This window comes from Leguminivora glycinivorella, chromosome Z (assembly GCF_023078275.1).
Source record: "Leguminivora glycinivorella isolate SPB_JAAS2020 chromosome Z, LegGlyc_1.1, whole genome shotgun sequence".
In the NCBI taxonomy this organism is placed as follows: domain Eukaryota; kingdom Metazoa; phylum Arthropoda; class Insecta; order Lepidoptera; family Tortricidae; genus Leguminivora; species Leguminivora glycinivorella.
The window spans coordinates 7,924,392-7,939,907 of NC_062998.1; the positions used below are offsets into that span (position 1 = coordinate 7,924,392).

A 15,516-nucleotide genomic window follows, 5' to 3' on the forward strand; every position below is an offset into this window, starting at 1 on the left:
TACCTAGGATCTATTATCCACAGATTTAACTTAACTAAGGGCCACTTGCACCAACGAAAATGGAGGGTTTACCCGGGGGTTAACCCACCATTTTATATGGAATTTGACAGATGACAGCCCACTAACCCCGAGTTAAATGCTTGGTGCAAGTGGGCCTAATAATTGTAACGTTTATAAGGCCCACTTGCAGCAACCACTTAACTCAGGGTTAGTGGGCTGTCATCTGTCAAATTCCATATAAAATGGAGGGTTAGCCCGAGGGTTTTTTCGTTGGTTCAAGTTGCCCTATGAATATGCTTATTTTGATGGACGTGAATATTAATATATTCAGAATGTTTTTTTTATATTTACTCATCAGAAACAACCTCCTTCTCCTAGTTATTCTAATACAAGAGAAGTTCAGAAATGTCCATAAATATAGTGCAAAATATCGGAATGCAAATAAAATAACACACCCCTTTATAAAAAGATCTAAAGGTTATCCCACCAAAAACATTCTGTGAAAAACTAGCCAAGTCTCGATGGAGCTGCTTGTTTATCTCTAAAAAGTAATGAAATCTAGACTAAGTCGTGCTAAGTCTAAGGTTTCTTACTGCGATTTCATTTTTATTGTAGTTAATGTTGTGTGCAACCTGTCACTGCAATGCCACAGTTTCGTTTTCTTTTAACCCCTTATTTGCCAAGAGTGGCCCTGAAGCTTTAGTAGTTTCATGTGCTCTGCCTACCCCTTTATGGGATACAGGCGTGATTGTATGTAAATGAAAATGAAAATGAAAATGAAAATGAAATATTTATTTTTCAAGTAGGCATATTACAATGCGCATATGAACGTCAAATAAAGCTACGCCGGCTCTAACCCTACGCCTCAGCCTCGAGAAGATTTCAGTCCCCCCTCAGTTGGGAGGGGGGTATCCACTATGGGACCGGCAAGAAACTCGGCGGGCAACTTCTTTTCAAAACATTACATCTTATAACTAACATGCATTAAATAACAAGATACAATTTAACATGCAAAAGTATTCATCAAAGAATATGAACAGACTAGGTACTCTATGGAAATTAATTTCAATAAATTATATTATTGCTTAATAATACGTCGTTCTTCTTCAGAGAAAACATATCAAATTGTCACAGAAGAAAAAGATAATATGAATCTCAATATCATTAAATATGTAATTTACCTACACAACATAAAATATAAAATATTTGATGTGCTTTCTTATCTGAACTGTGTCCTCTATACATAATACAATTATTTTAGTTGCTATTCGTTTTTTGTAGTTTCTGGTTCGGGCCATGCATGTTTGTCTGTCAAATAGTCCTCGACTCTGTAATAAGCCTTTAACATCAATGATTTTTTTAAGTAGTTCTTAAGAGCTGGGAGGGGTAATCTCAAAGCAGTGTCAGGTAACTTATTATAAAAATGAATGCATTGCCCAACAAATGACTTCTGTACTTTACGGACACGAAACTTCTTTATGGCAAGCTTATTTTTGTTTCTAGTGTTATAATTATGGATATCAGAATTCTTAGTGAAACAGTCTAAATTCTTAACAACATAAATTATACTATCATAAATGTATTGGGAAGCTACAGTTAAGATATTAATTTCTTTGAAGAGTTCTCTTACTGATTCACGTGTTCCTAAGTTGTAAATAGAACGAATGGCTCTCTTTTGTAATACAAAGATAGTCTGTATGTCAGCTGCTTTGCCCCAAACCAGAATACCGTATGACATTACACTGTGAAAATAACTATGATACACTAGGCGAGCTGTCTCAACATTAGTCAGTTGCCTGATTCTCCTAACGGCGTATGCGGCTGAACTTAATTTGCTTGCTAGTTTCCTTATATGAGGACTCCATTGTAGATTTTTGTCCAATGTTAAGCCAAGGAACAGTGTTGTATCTACCATCTCTAAGCATTCATCATTCAAAAGTATTTTTGTATCGATTGGTTTAACATTCGGCAGAGAGAATCGAATACATTTGGTTTTCTTAGAATTAAGAAGTAAATTGTTGACAGTAAACCACTGCAGTACATCAGCTAACGTGCTATTAATTACATTGTAATCCGTAGATTTTCGGTCAACATTAAAAAGCAGTGATGTATCATCAGCAAAAAGTACTATTTCACAAAAGTTTTTTACTATACATGGCAAATCATTTATATAAACCAAAAACAGGAATGGACCTAAAATTGAGCCTTGTGGCACTCCTAATTGGACAACAGTCCCGCTAGAGCGAGTTTTGTTAACAACTACTGTTTGTGTTCTATTGCTAAGGTAAGAAGACATAAAGTTTAGGGCATTTATAGACAAACCATAGTGTTCTAATTTCAAAATGAGCGTTCCATGATCCACACAATCAAAGGCTTTTGAAAGATCACAAAATATGCCAATTGCATCACAAGAATTTTCCCAAATATTATATATATGTTTAATGAGTACCGAAGCAGCATCGGTCGTGGAACAGCCCCTTGTGAAACCGAACTGTTTGCTTGTAAGTAATCTATGTCTATTGAAGTGTCCCAGTAGATCATTTAACATTAGCTTCTCAAAGACTTTACTTAGAACAGGAAGTATTGATATGGGACGGAAATTGGTTATATCACTCGAATCACCCGATTTAAAAAGCGGTATGACTTTGCTACATTTCATAAGATCTGGAAAGGTGCCTTGTGAAATTGAAATATTATATATTACGGCCAAGTAAGGTGCTATTATATCTATGACATGACTAATTACTTTAACTGATGTTCCCCATAAGTCTTCCGTTTTCTTTAAATTGAGTGACTTGAATGTTTTAACAATATTTACAGAGTCTACTTGACTAAATTCAAATGAATTATTACATTTCTTAACATTAGTATGTATGTGTATGATTGTATGTAATGTTGTGTGACTTGGCCGTTGAAGGGTACAAAACCAGGTGCTCTATGACACCAATCTGCAAGTTTTATTCAGACACTAGCTTTAGCCCGCGGCTTCGCTCGCGTTAGAAAGAGACAAAAAGTAGCCTATGTCACTCTCCATCACTTCAACTATCTTAAAAAATCACGTCAATTCGTCGCTCCGTTTTACCGTGGAAGACGGGCAAACAGACACACACACACTTTCCCATTTATAATACTCGTATTAGTACGGATGTCCATCTATTTGTTGCTATTTTCCACATGTATCCGTCTAATGTTTGAGCCCGAGTTGAGTTCTAGTTTTGATTGGCTCTTTGATATCCATCTGGAACCGTTTCCGATTTCCGTGTCTAATCACGGAACTTAATCAGAACAGGAATCGGAAGGGACACGTGACATGGTTGTGTAACGCACCCCTTTGATGCCGCCGACGGTGTAAAGGCCGCAACACACGCGCGTCTTTTGAGCGTCGACATTTTGTCAGCGCTATGGAAAATCGTCGCTGCCCGGTGCGTCAAAATTGCATCAAGTAGCAGCTAAAGAGTTAACCAGATATCGACGCTGGAGACTTTAGTGTAGTACCGGAAAACGACACCAACTATTTTTGGCAAATTTTTGGCCAGAATTTGGTTGATAATACTAATAAATAACTATTGGTTTCATATTAGCTTTTGTAAAGTTGCTTCAAATTAGGCCCAAGAAAGGGATTTATTAGACATTAGAAGGATAATATGACAGTTATAGGAGCTCTAGGATTTAGGAGCTGTTGTAGCAATGCAAAAATGCTCGTCACTCGTCACCATAAAATGACATTGCTGTCGAAAAATGAGTCGAACAGCAGCCATATAATTATTTTTTTAATCTGTTTATATTTTCTTTGTGTTTTTATACTTATTTTTTTTAGTTTCACAATGGTTTACTGTTATGTTGTGTAACTTATTTAAATAATAAATAATTAGTTGACTAGACGCCGAAAGACGCTAGTGAGGAACGGCTCTAAGGGCACCCAGGGAATTCAACACATAGCTTTGATGCCCAACTACCTCCACTAATTTACCCTTTAAAACAATCTATCTCACTTGAACGAGTCCCTTAGAGAGAGATAACGTTATATAACCATATAACCCTCCCGCTCTGTTCCTGACTTTATTCAGAAACACAAATTTAATATATCACACTCGAACTGATGTGACTCCACTCAGGAGAGTGAGAGTTCGCTATAAATTCATGATGGTTGTAATTTTTAAACGTAAAAAGCTGAAGAGAAAATGAGGGTCAAAAGCGCTTAAGACATTTTCCGATAATTTTCCACCCCAAGTAAAAGCTGATGCGACAAAGTTACATTTGCGGTCGGGCGTCGAGAAACTGTACTGGCATTTGTATGTTACTTAGGTTGAATGACGGCAGGAATAACTTTCTCACGTCTATACGGGACATTAAGGTTAGCCAAGTAAAGTTATCAAGTTGTTTATACAAAGATGTTCGGGTAACGGCGGTTTTTAAACTTTATATCATCGTTTGTGTTTCAAATATAATTATTTGTTTATATCGTACAATTTACCTGTTCTAGCTTCTGCAAAGATGAAGATGAGAAAATGTATATTATGTTTTGGCTAATCAATCTAATCATTAATAAAAAGTTTTTAGTGGCCCAGGCCAAAAAGCTGGCGAATTCCTCGCACAGCGTTGCGCATCAACATTGCATTGCGTTAATGGCTTGTTGTAATTGCTCAAGGGCTCATTTTAGCTGCTGTATGCTGTCTTAATATCAGTATATGTATTTTAAGGTAAGTTTTTTAAGTTGGCACTTATTAGCCCGTACGAGTAATATAAATTTTAACCGACGAAAAAAGGAGGAGGTTCTCAATTCGATTTGATTTTAATTTCCTTGCGTAAATAAACATTTTACATAATTATCATAGATATTATGTCGCGTAATGACACTAATGACTAATGACACTAACTGCCAATACGTTTGTTGCTAAGTGATAATAGTATTTTATACAATCGTGATATAATACAAAGATTTTCAGTCGAGTACCATGTTTAGGCCACGAAGCTTGCTGAGTGGCCTAATAGTACGGTACGAGAGTGAAAAGCTCAATTATATCACTATTGTATACAATACTTTTTCTACGAGTCATCATCTTCATCATCAATGGACGGAAATATCATCATTCATGCAAGTTAAAATTAATGTTAATAGAGTCGTTCACCGTCGTATCAACTCCGAATTACCTAGCAACCAATTGTTTGTAATAACCGTCTCTGATTGGCCGATAACGCGACAGATAAAAAAAAAAAATGTATTTCAGATGCAGGAAAATTTGCCAGGTATCGCAAATTAGTATAGAAATTGTATGAAGTTCTATTTTTGAAATTATTACAGTTAACTAAAGTCAACTATAATGAGCTTATTATACTTGAGTCGGAACTGCCATAGAGTATCCAACACTGAAAAGATAGCACTTATAGTTTAGTCTGTGGTGCCCTAATTGACAGATTACAGTCGACAAGTAGAAAAAAATATGTAAGTATGTAATACAGTATACTTTATTGCCTGTATAGAGTGTATAGTTACCTAGTTGCCGGCGAATTTATCAATTAATTCATTCATAATTTCTCCATGCAATTTCGCAGCTGTACAATAAAGTTGTGTATACATATATTTGCAATTTGACTATATTCATATATTTGCTGCCTGTACAACCCATAACTGATGATTCGAAAAGTTCACTCATGCCTCCGAGCCGTGCATAGACCAGACCCCGTAGCCGAATGGCATTTCTGCGATGCGAAACGAAATCGAAACGCCGCAGAAAGGTAGTCTGGCTCTGTCGCGCCAATACGCGAGCGATAGAGATAGATAGCTACGAATCGTGAGCGTTTTGTGAGCGTTTGTGCATTCGGCTACGTACACAGTGTTGATTAACGCGACGTCACACGCGGTTACGTCACGGTTCACATAATGCCGAGTGAAAGTGGCGCGGCGGGTCCGCTAATCGGGTAAAATCGGGCACGCCGGGTTTGTGGCTATTGTTGAATGAACTTTTGCAAAAAATAACGGCTACAAGAAAGATTACTTAGTATTTTCTCTTACAAACTATAGTCTTCATTTTCTTTCCTGGATTGTATCATTCGGCAAAATTGTGAAAGATGCGCGACGGGTCCACTAAATGGGTAAAATCGCGTATACGCCGTGTTTGTGTCTATTGTTGAATGAACTATTGCAAAAAATAACGGCTACAAGAAAAATTACTTAGTATTTTCTCCGCGACATCACGATTTTTCTTACAAGCTATAGTCTTCATTTTCTTCCCTGGGTGCGTAGCCGAATGGCACAAACGCGCACGAAACTAAACGCTCGTAGATATCATCTATCTCTATCGCTCTTGCGTATTGGCGCGACAGAGCCAGACTACCTTTCACGGCGTTTCGTTTTCGTTTCGCGTCGGAGAAATGCCATTCGGCTACGGCATCTGGATAGTATAATTGATCAAAATTTAAAAGTGGCGCGGTGGGTCCGCTAATCGGGTACGCCGGGTTCGTGACTATTGTTAAATATACTTTTGCCAAATAATGGGCATCGTGAAATTCGTGAACTAGATTAGGTACTTAACTCAGTTTTTAGGGTTCCGTACCTCAAAGAGGAAAAACGGAACCCTTATAGGATCACTCGTGTGTCTGTCTGTCCCTCTGTTACAGCCGATTTCTCCGAAACTACTGGACCGATTTACTTGAAATTTGGTACACATATGTAAACCTGTGGCCCAAAGACGGACATGTAATTTAATTAAATGAAATTTAATCATAGGGGTCACTTTTGGGGGGTAAACTTGAAAATTAAAAATCAAAGTTATTAAAACTATATTGTGTTATATATCAAATGAAAGAGCATTTTATGAGCATTTGAAATATATTTTTTTTTAATTTTTTATTTTGGTACTTTAGAAGTAATTTAAGAAAATAGACAAAAAATGACCATTCCCCCCCTTATCTCCGAAACTACTTAGCGTAAAATTTTCAAAAAAATACACGAGATAGCCCTCTACCTGTAGATTACAGGAAAACCTATTAGAAATCTACAGTCAAGCGTAAGTCGGACTTACGAGAAAAAAACTCAAATTAAGATTTTCACTCACTGACGCTGCAAGCAGTACTAAACGTCTTAAAATTTTGTAAGCGTGATGGACAGGTAGAAAGAAATTCATTTCTGTCTTTTTCTTTTTAGAAATTGTTCAATTTTTTTTTTCATTTGCCAAAATGACTTAAGTTTCTACTAAAAAGGAGGCGCTTAAGACCGTTTGTAAGTGGACTGAGCAAAATTTTGTTCAAATCGGTCCAAAAAAAGGTCTCTGTTGACGAAAACATAGAATTTGTGCCAACGACAGCCCAAATCTGAAGTCCATTTTGCTCTATCTCTTATCGTTTCCGAGATATATACGTAAAGTCTTGAAAGTGCGAAAAGTTAACTTTGCCATCACAGTCGTTCAGGCGCTCATGAGTTCTTTGTATGGAAAAGTCGAAAACCGACTCGCACTTGACCAATGTTCATAGAATGTGTTGTGGTTTTTTACGCGGGTCCGCGACTGACGACGTTCGAATGTTTTGTTCGGAAATGTTTGAGGGTGGTTTCTTTGAAACGTCGCCGGCGGCGGGTGGTTCGACGGGCGAAGGTCACACGCCGCACGCGACGGTCTGTATTCGTTTTGTACAATAGCAACGGACGGCGGGTGGCGTCTTGATATGGAAAATGACTGACTTCACTAAAGATAATGATGAACTCATTGAGGTAATACTAGAGAGGACACTGCGAGCAAAACGTTTGCGCTACAAACATAAGTCCATTGGACTTATGTTTCTGCCTGCACACAAATAAAATGTAAAAATGCCTTCCTGCGCAACAAGATGCTGTTTAAGCCATACGAGAAAATCGAATAAAACTGACGTGTCACATTTCATCGGTTAGTATACACGCTATGTTAATCGATCTTTATTTAAGTAATTATTTCAATGAAGGGACGCGCTCCTCAAACGCGAAGCTATCGCTGCCATTTTGTTGAACGAAATCATAGATTAATCGCATCATAATCGCACAGACTTGACATGTAGGTAATGAAGTATAGTAATTGTGATTATATTCTGTTTGTAATATATAAAAGAGAAATGTTAAATTTATTTCACGTTATACTTATGAATACTACACAGTTCTAACACGAGTTGTAATCGATATTTTCATACAATAATAACCTATGATTTTCTTCAAGGGCAATTAAAGTAGGTATATGAAAAAAATCAATAATGTATTTTTGTTTCACTTAGTAGAACTTAAACATAGCACAATGTATGATAGTGCTAAAATTAAACTACTTACCCCCTTATTCATAAACGTTCACTAAAGTTATCAAGCCGATAAAGTTCGTTTGTCCCTTTCTATCACACCAATACGCCGAAAAGGGACAAACGAACTTTATCGGCTTGATAACTTTAGTGTGCGTTTATGAATAAGGGGTTAGTATTTTACAAAAAGTATAAAAAAGGTCTACACTAAGAGTGTCGCGTCTAGGTGGTCATTGGTCAAGTCTTACTCTATGACACGGTACCTCCCCACGCATGCGCCGCGCGCTGCCGGCCGGAGCACAGACTTTGTTTGGGGTGTAATTTCTAGTATGTTAGTACATAGTAATTCAATGGATGAATTGTACTTCTGTGAACTGTTTTCGATATACTTAATCGAATATATGATGTAATTTTTTCTTTACTACAATGCAAGTGTTTGAGTACCAAGTTAAAAATTTCACTTTCTTTTTGCCGGTTTCATACAAAAATATCGTTTGACTGTCTCTTTTTTTTGGGTAATATCAATATTTATATGGACGGATTAAGTCGCGTATAATCTTCTTCCTCTAAGAATTACAATGTAAGTATTTTTGCATTCATTTTGATCAGAGCACAACACAACAGTTCAAAAATCAGTCTACCAGAGCTTCTGAGTTCCGTCGCCGACGACGGGTGACCAAGGGTCAGAAAACCCACGCACCCGCGACCGACAGCGTGTGGCACAGCGGTACATGCGGCTCACATCCAAACGCCGCCGGGCGCGTGTGACGGGCCAGAGAAACCAGGGCCTTAGGGCTAGGTGATTATCGCCGCGCCGCAGAGGACGCGCTGAGGGGGGGGCGGTGCCTACAGCAGTTGTAGTTGTATGCATACCTAGCTCACGCACACAGACGCGTCCGCTGGCGCTGCCAGGGGCGGCTCACTCCGCTATCCTATCGCCGCGCTACAAGTATATCCTGGCGGCCGCGAGCTGTGGCCGCGAGTTCGCGGCCTACTCAGGGGTGGCGCACATTCTCACGGAATGCACGTTCGCACTTTCTATTGTTACTTTACGTCGCGAGGTTTTTTAAGCGATGTCCGCGGGTGGAATGGCTAATAATACTTAATTAAATAGACATGTTGAATAAAATAAATACCAAAAGATATTCTTATACAGATCTACTACTGATTAAGTCCCACGGAAAAGTTCAATAAGGCTTGTGATGTTGGAACCTTGAACAAAAATATATAAATACAGCGTATATACCTAGAAAGTACTCAAGACTTGAATATAATAATATAACATTTAATGTGAGTATTAATTCGTTTGGATCCATTGGTAACCCTATCACCGGACGCCGCGCACGTGCGGCTCGTTTCTTTGTAAGAATGTTGTAGGTATTTAAAAAGGCGGCATTTCGGAAACATCAAAGCAGTGGGCCTTCTTTACTTGTGCTATTATATATTCTGTGGCGCCGCGCCGGTACGGTGTCCACGTGCGCTCTCTGCAGTGTGCGCTGCCGCTGCCACGAAACGTTTACCTACTCCGTGTAATACTGATAAAAGAAAGTATTGACGTGAATTCACACGTTTCGGAAATGACTGTAGGTATTTTAAATATTTTAGCACAATATGTTTTTTGCCTCTTATTGCCTATTATACAATATATACATACCTACTATGGCAACTCTATCACAGCGCAGAATATGCAGAAGCCACATGGTGGTCTGCGACAGAAACTCAATAGACATTTTTAGAGTTTTTAAAATAAGTACCTAAGTAGGTACGTGAAGTAACATGGTAAATTAAAAAAATATCATTAGATACTTATTGCGAAGGTGTAAACAATTTCCTTCGTTTTGCCACATATCAATAATTACCTATCTATATTAAATTCATTAATCCGTATACATTACATTTTTACAGTACGGTAATACTCACCCCGTCATTCATAAACGTACACTAAGTTATCAAGCCGATAAAGTTCGGTTGTCCCTTTCCGACGTATTGGTGTGATAGAAAGAGACAAACGAACTTTATCGGCTGGATAACTTTAGTGTACGTTTATGAATAAAGGTGTTAAAATTTATAGCTACGAAATTTTACATAAAACACCTACTTTAAAATAAAATAAAAAATGTTGAATTTGGTTATAGTATTTTATGCAACTGGTGGTTAAAAGAGGTCAAAAAAGGTGAGTGGCGTGGGTAACAATTTGAGGCGAAGCCGAAAATTGTTAATAAAGACGCCACGAGCATTTTTTGACTCAGTTAAACACCGTTGCATACAATACTTTTTCTATGTTTTTTTTCAGAGGATTGAGGAAGATACGCTACTACATACGGCCAGTTGCATCAACCACATTTGACAGATACATCATCGTCACTCAGCAGACTTCTATGGAACTTCTAATACAATAAAATTTAAGGAACGCTTTAACGGTGCCAGATAGTTTGGTGCAACCGGCCCTTAGTCTTCATTTTCTTCCGGGGATCGATTTTTGAATTTCGAACGCACGAATTCGCCGTTTGAAAGTCTGTGGGAAACAGAACAGCTAGTAATTTTAAAACTAGTGGTAATGACCACTCGTTTTCGATTCTGTTAGTAGAATTTAAATCGCTAGTGGAGATATTATTGAACGAATTTCACGAAATCGAATGGCCGAGATTCAAAAATCGGCCTCCTGGATAGTATCATTGATCAAAATTGTGAATGTGGCGCGGCGGGTCCGCTAATCCGGTAAAAAAGATGTCACTACAGATAACTTGCATTTCCTGATGTATGGAGTTACAACTCTTTCCTTACTTATTCCTCTATGATTCGTATCTTAACCCTTAAATGCATGATTTTTTCTTTTAACGAGATATTAATATATGAGATAGACAATGGTTTTCTGACTCTGGGAAAAATAATAAAAAAAATATTTAAGATCGATTTTTATACTAAATCAGTGTTAGAAGTTAAATAGGTCAAATCTTATTTATATAAATATATCGTAATTGGTAAGTTTTATTTAAAAAAAATGACTACTATTAAAAAGGTACACTATTTGTGGAACCTCTATGATAAAATGTTTAAACATAAACTAATTACTAACTCCGAAAAAATCAGCCTAAATCACATACTAAAAATCGCTATCATCCTGTTTTTTCACACTTTTCTGCCATTTCATCTTAATCCTTAAATAATAAATAGTAAATCATTATATTATTTAATTTATTTAATTGTTTTTTAAATAATAATAAATAATGAATAATAATTAAGCAATAAATGTGATTTTGGATAGCTACATATCGAGCCACGGGCCTTCAAATATATGATGCATATATACATCACCATGCATTTAAGGGTTAATATCAGCAATCGGCTCCGTTGCGATTCCAAGTAATAGTGGTGACACCGCCAGTAACCAGCGTGCATTCCGATCCGATTGAAATACTTTAAAATTATCAAACCGGAAACACGTAACGAGACCGTTTTTTGCATAGGTTGCACATGCACATTGCTGCAATGACTCGAGTGGGCAGACATGCTTGCAACCATACTGGCATAAGTGTTCTTACGGCCCAGCCACGACATTGGTCTAAGCGCGGCAGCGGCAAGCGGCAGCCATACGTGCGAATGAAAAGTCCCATCGCTGTGTCTCGCTTCAATGTATGGCCGCCGCTCGCCGCTGTCGCGCTTAGACCAATGTCGTGGCTAAGTGTTCTTAGTCTCACACGCGTGTAGTAACTATTGAACGCACAAACCATTTGAAAATTCTAGTAGCTGTATACACCGTGTTTTTTTTGTTTTCCGTTAAATTCGACACGTCATTAGGTTCATTATCAGGAACCGCCCTGTATATCACTTTTAGATCAATTCGCAAAAAAAATTTTTTCAACGTTTTCATCCATACTAATATTATAAATGGGAAAGTGTGTGTGTATGTTTGTTGGTCCGTCTTTCACGGCAAAGGGAGCGACGAATTGACGTGATTTTTTAAGAGGAGATAGTTGAAGGTATGGAGAGTGACATAGGCTACTTTTTGTCTCTTTCTAACGCGAGCGAGGCATCATATGATCATATATTTTGATAAAAAAAAATATGAAATACTTAGTGTAGAAAGAAATGACCTTAGTGTAGGGCACATATTTGTATAGATTATAGATGCAGGGTGGTATGGAGACGTGACCAAAATCTCAATAAAAGGGGTTAATTAAAATGTATGCCAGTTTTAGCTCTATACATAGAACACGACCAGCTGATCTCTGACTTAATACTTGCTAATGTATGCCAGCCGGTTTTACAAGATCGTCGTTAATTTAGAAGTAGATTAAGTAATAAAATATATTTGTAACTATTAGTCTGCCCTAAAATACTAGTTACTAAGAGGTTTTTTATTTGCCTATTTGCATAATTTACGGAATTGTACCTCTAGGTCTATTTTATACTTTACTGTAACACTAAAAACTAACTTTCTACATTAAGTGTAGGTACTTACTTATCGTAGAATTTAATATGAACATTGAAAGAATAATCTATGTCAAATTCGGCAATTACCTAATATAGTAGTTATACAGAAGTTTACAACACGACATTTCTATTTTTTTTCTCTAATTAACAACTTCCGCAAACCAAGAGGTGTGAAAATTATTTAAATTAAAAGTTTTAACTTTTGGAAACTAAATATAATGTTACTGTTAATAATTATTAGATATAGACAGATTAGTGGTAATTGTGTCGTAGGCGAGAGGCTGGCAACCTGTCACTGCAATGTCACAGTTTCGTTTTCTTTCAACCCCTTATTTGGCCATGCCCCTTTCAACAAACACTTATTCACCCTGGGTGTTACAGACAGCCCCCTATGCAGAGCGTGCACGGAGGCAGAGGAAACAGCCGCTCACGTCATTCTCGAATGTCCAGGGGTGGCAGAATAACGGGCACAACACCTCGGGTCGCCGGGGTGTCTTCCAGAAGTCGTCGGCAACATAAAGGGTCTGCTAGGCTTTCTGGTAGAGCTGGGTTGGCAGGAATAGTGCCGCAACCCATCACGCAAAATAGGCGCAAATTATGACGTCGAGTTGCGGAAACCGAGCCCGCGTATACCTATAACCTATAACCTATAACCCCTTATTTGCCAAGAGTGGCACTGAAGCTTTAGTAGTTTCATGTGTTCTGCCTACCCCTTTGTGGGATACAGGCGTGATTGTATGTATGTATGTATGTAGATAGATTAGTCACCTAACGGTAATAACTAACCTAGACGTCCGACGTGATCTGATTTAAAAGTAAGTTACCTACCTAGTTACATCCGAAGCTAAAGAATGAATTTAAAATAATCTATTATGTTGCAAAAATCATCCTGTAGGGTTTTTAACACCTGGGAAAATATTTTTAAGATACTTTGTAAGTTAATTAATCTTCTGAATAATTTTGCCCTCCTTGCCTGCTTTATTTTATATTTATGAATAATTTTGTTTATATTTTGTTACATTTTCCGGTACATTGAATTTTATTAGACATTGCCCTAGACGTTAAAAGTGACGGTATTGTAGTATAATCTTGGCTACTTACAATTTTTTAATTATATATCTAAATATTTCATTTGTCGGTAGGTATGTCATTTTCTAGGAACTTCTAAAAATATTTTTTGATAGTTGATTACAATCGTTATATCATATATATAAATTCGCCTTGCGACTTAATTATGATAAAAGAAGAAATCAGTTTTATGTTAAGGTCTTCGAGAAAAGATAACATACCTTAAATAATTATAACATTTTAATATTTATAATCTAAGCTTCTAACGTCCTAAGAAGAAATTCTTTGAGTAATTAAATCAAAACGTCCGTAATTACTAAGCATCTAATATCTTCAAGCCGATAAAGTTCGTTTGTCCTTTTCTGACAAAAAAGGACAAACAAATTTTATCAGCTTGATAACTTTAGTGAATGTTTATGAATAAAGGTGTAAGCATCTAATAATATCTTCCTCACAAAAGGTAAAGTTAAATAAGGAATCTCAAGTTGAAATAAGTTATATCCTGTAGGCCGTCATTCTGAGTGGAGAGGACATCAAAGTAAAAGTTTACGTTGATCTTATAATTACGAAACATTAAGAGGTTTACATATTAAACATGCTTATAATAACAGTTACAATAAAACATTCGCAAGAAGCGTAAAAAAAATTTGACTTACGTTGATGATCGTTCACAAAAATACGGACTTAAGCGCGGCTGAAAGGAATCGTCAGGGTCTGTTCACTGAGTGATACTGACGCCAGCGCAGGTGAAGTGAACGCCAGTCACCACTCTTGTTTCGCTAGTGCTACCCGACCAAACTGCGCACCTGCCCGCCCCCAAGACAATACACTAATTAGACACCTCCTCAATTCAGCAGGTGTGTATCTTTGTCGTGTGCATTGAACTTTGCGTTCATTTGAATGAATTGTCATGCTCATCGGCGGTACGCGTCTCACATTTTTAATTCAACGGCTTTTTTCCGTTCCACTCTCAAAGTGCAATAAGCGGGAAAGCGAGTCTTCTAATTTCGACTTTCCTACTTTGCCTTAACTGATTATTTGTAATATTTCCTTCAGTAATATGTTATTTTTGTGGATTAAAGTGTTTTCTATTCAGTTAGTTAGAACAATGAAATCTATTCTTCACACATAACATAGAAAATAGAGATAGTTCGTAAAACTTTAACATCTCTAATCAAAATCTTGTTCTACCAGCGGATCACTTGTTAATACTTAAGCAGTTTATAATAAGTAACTTGACGTTGCTAAACAATAAGATTCGAGACGTACTTGGAAAATTTCCATTAACTGGAAAAATTTTCATACTTGATAATATCAAGTATCTTAACTACTTGCATAAAAATTGTATTTTCGCCGTAGGTATTTTAACTTAAAATTAAACTTTCCATTTCTAAAATGAATTCTACAAAATGTTTACGAACATTTAAATGTGACAGCAAAGTACTCCATACAAAATGGAACTGTCACAGGGACCATGATAAATTAGCTGTCTTCGACTAAGATGAGGATTATTGGCAAAATTAATGATTCACATATAAGGGCGCTTTCAGACAAGCGCATTTTAATCGTAACTGTCGTTTCTGAGCCTTTTTCAAACAAAGTATGCCTACATTACACTCACGTCTTCAAAATTTTTACTTTTTGAGCTTGTTTTACTCTATTTTAGGTCTTAAATACGACTCTTAGGGCCACTTGTACTAACGAAAATGGAGGGTTAACCCACCATTTTATACGGAATTTGACAGATGACAGCCCACTAAC

At 37.1% G+C, this 15,516-nt stretch overlaps 1 protein-coding gene across 1 annotated transcript in view; it reads right to left on the minus strand.

The window, feature by feature from the left end:
• The window catches only part of LOC125241111 (protein obstructor-E-like), a 93,907-nt gene extending 79,365 nt beyond the window's left edge, over positions 1 to 14,542 (minus strand). The window contains exon 1 of the mRNA XM_048149437.1: positions 14,412 to 14,542. The gene's annotated coding sequence lies outside the window, so the exon portion shown is untranslated. The remainder of the gene's footprint in view (positions 1 to 14,411) is intronic.
• Positions 14,543 to 15,516: the final 974 nt, after the last annotated feature.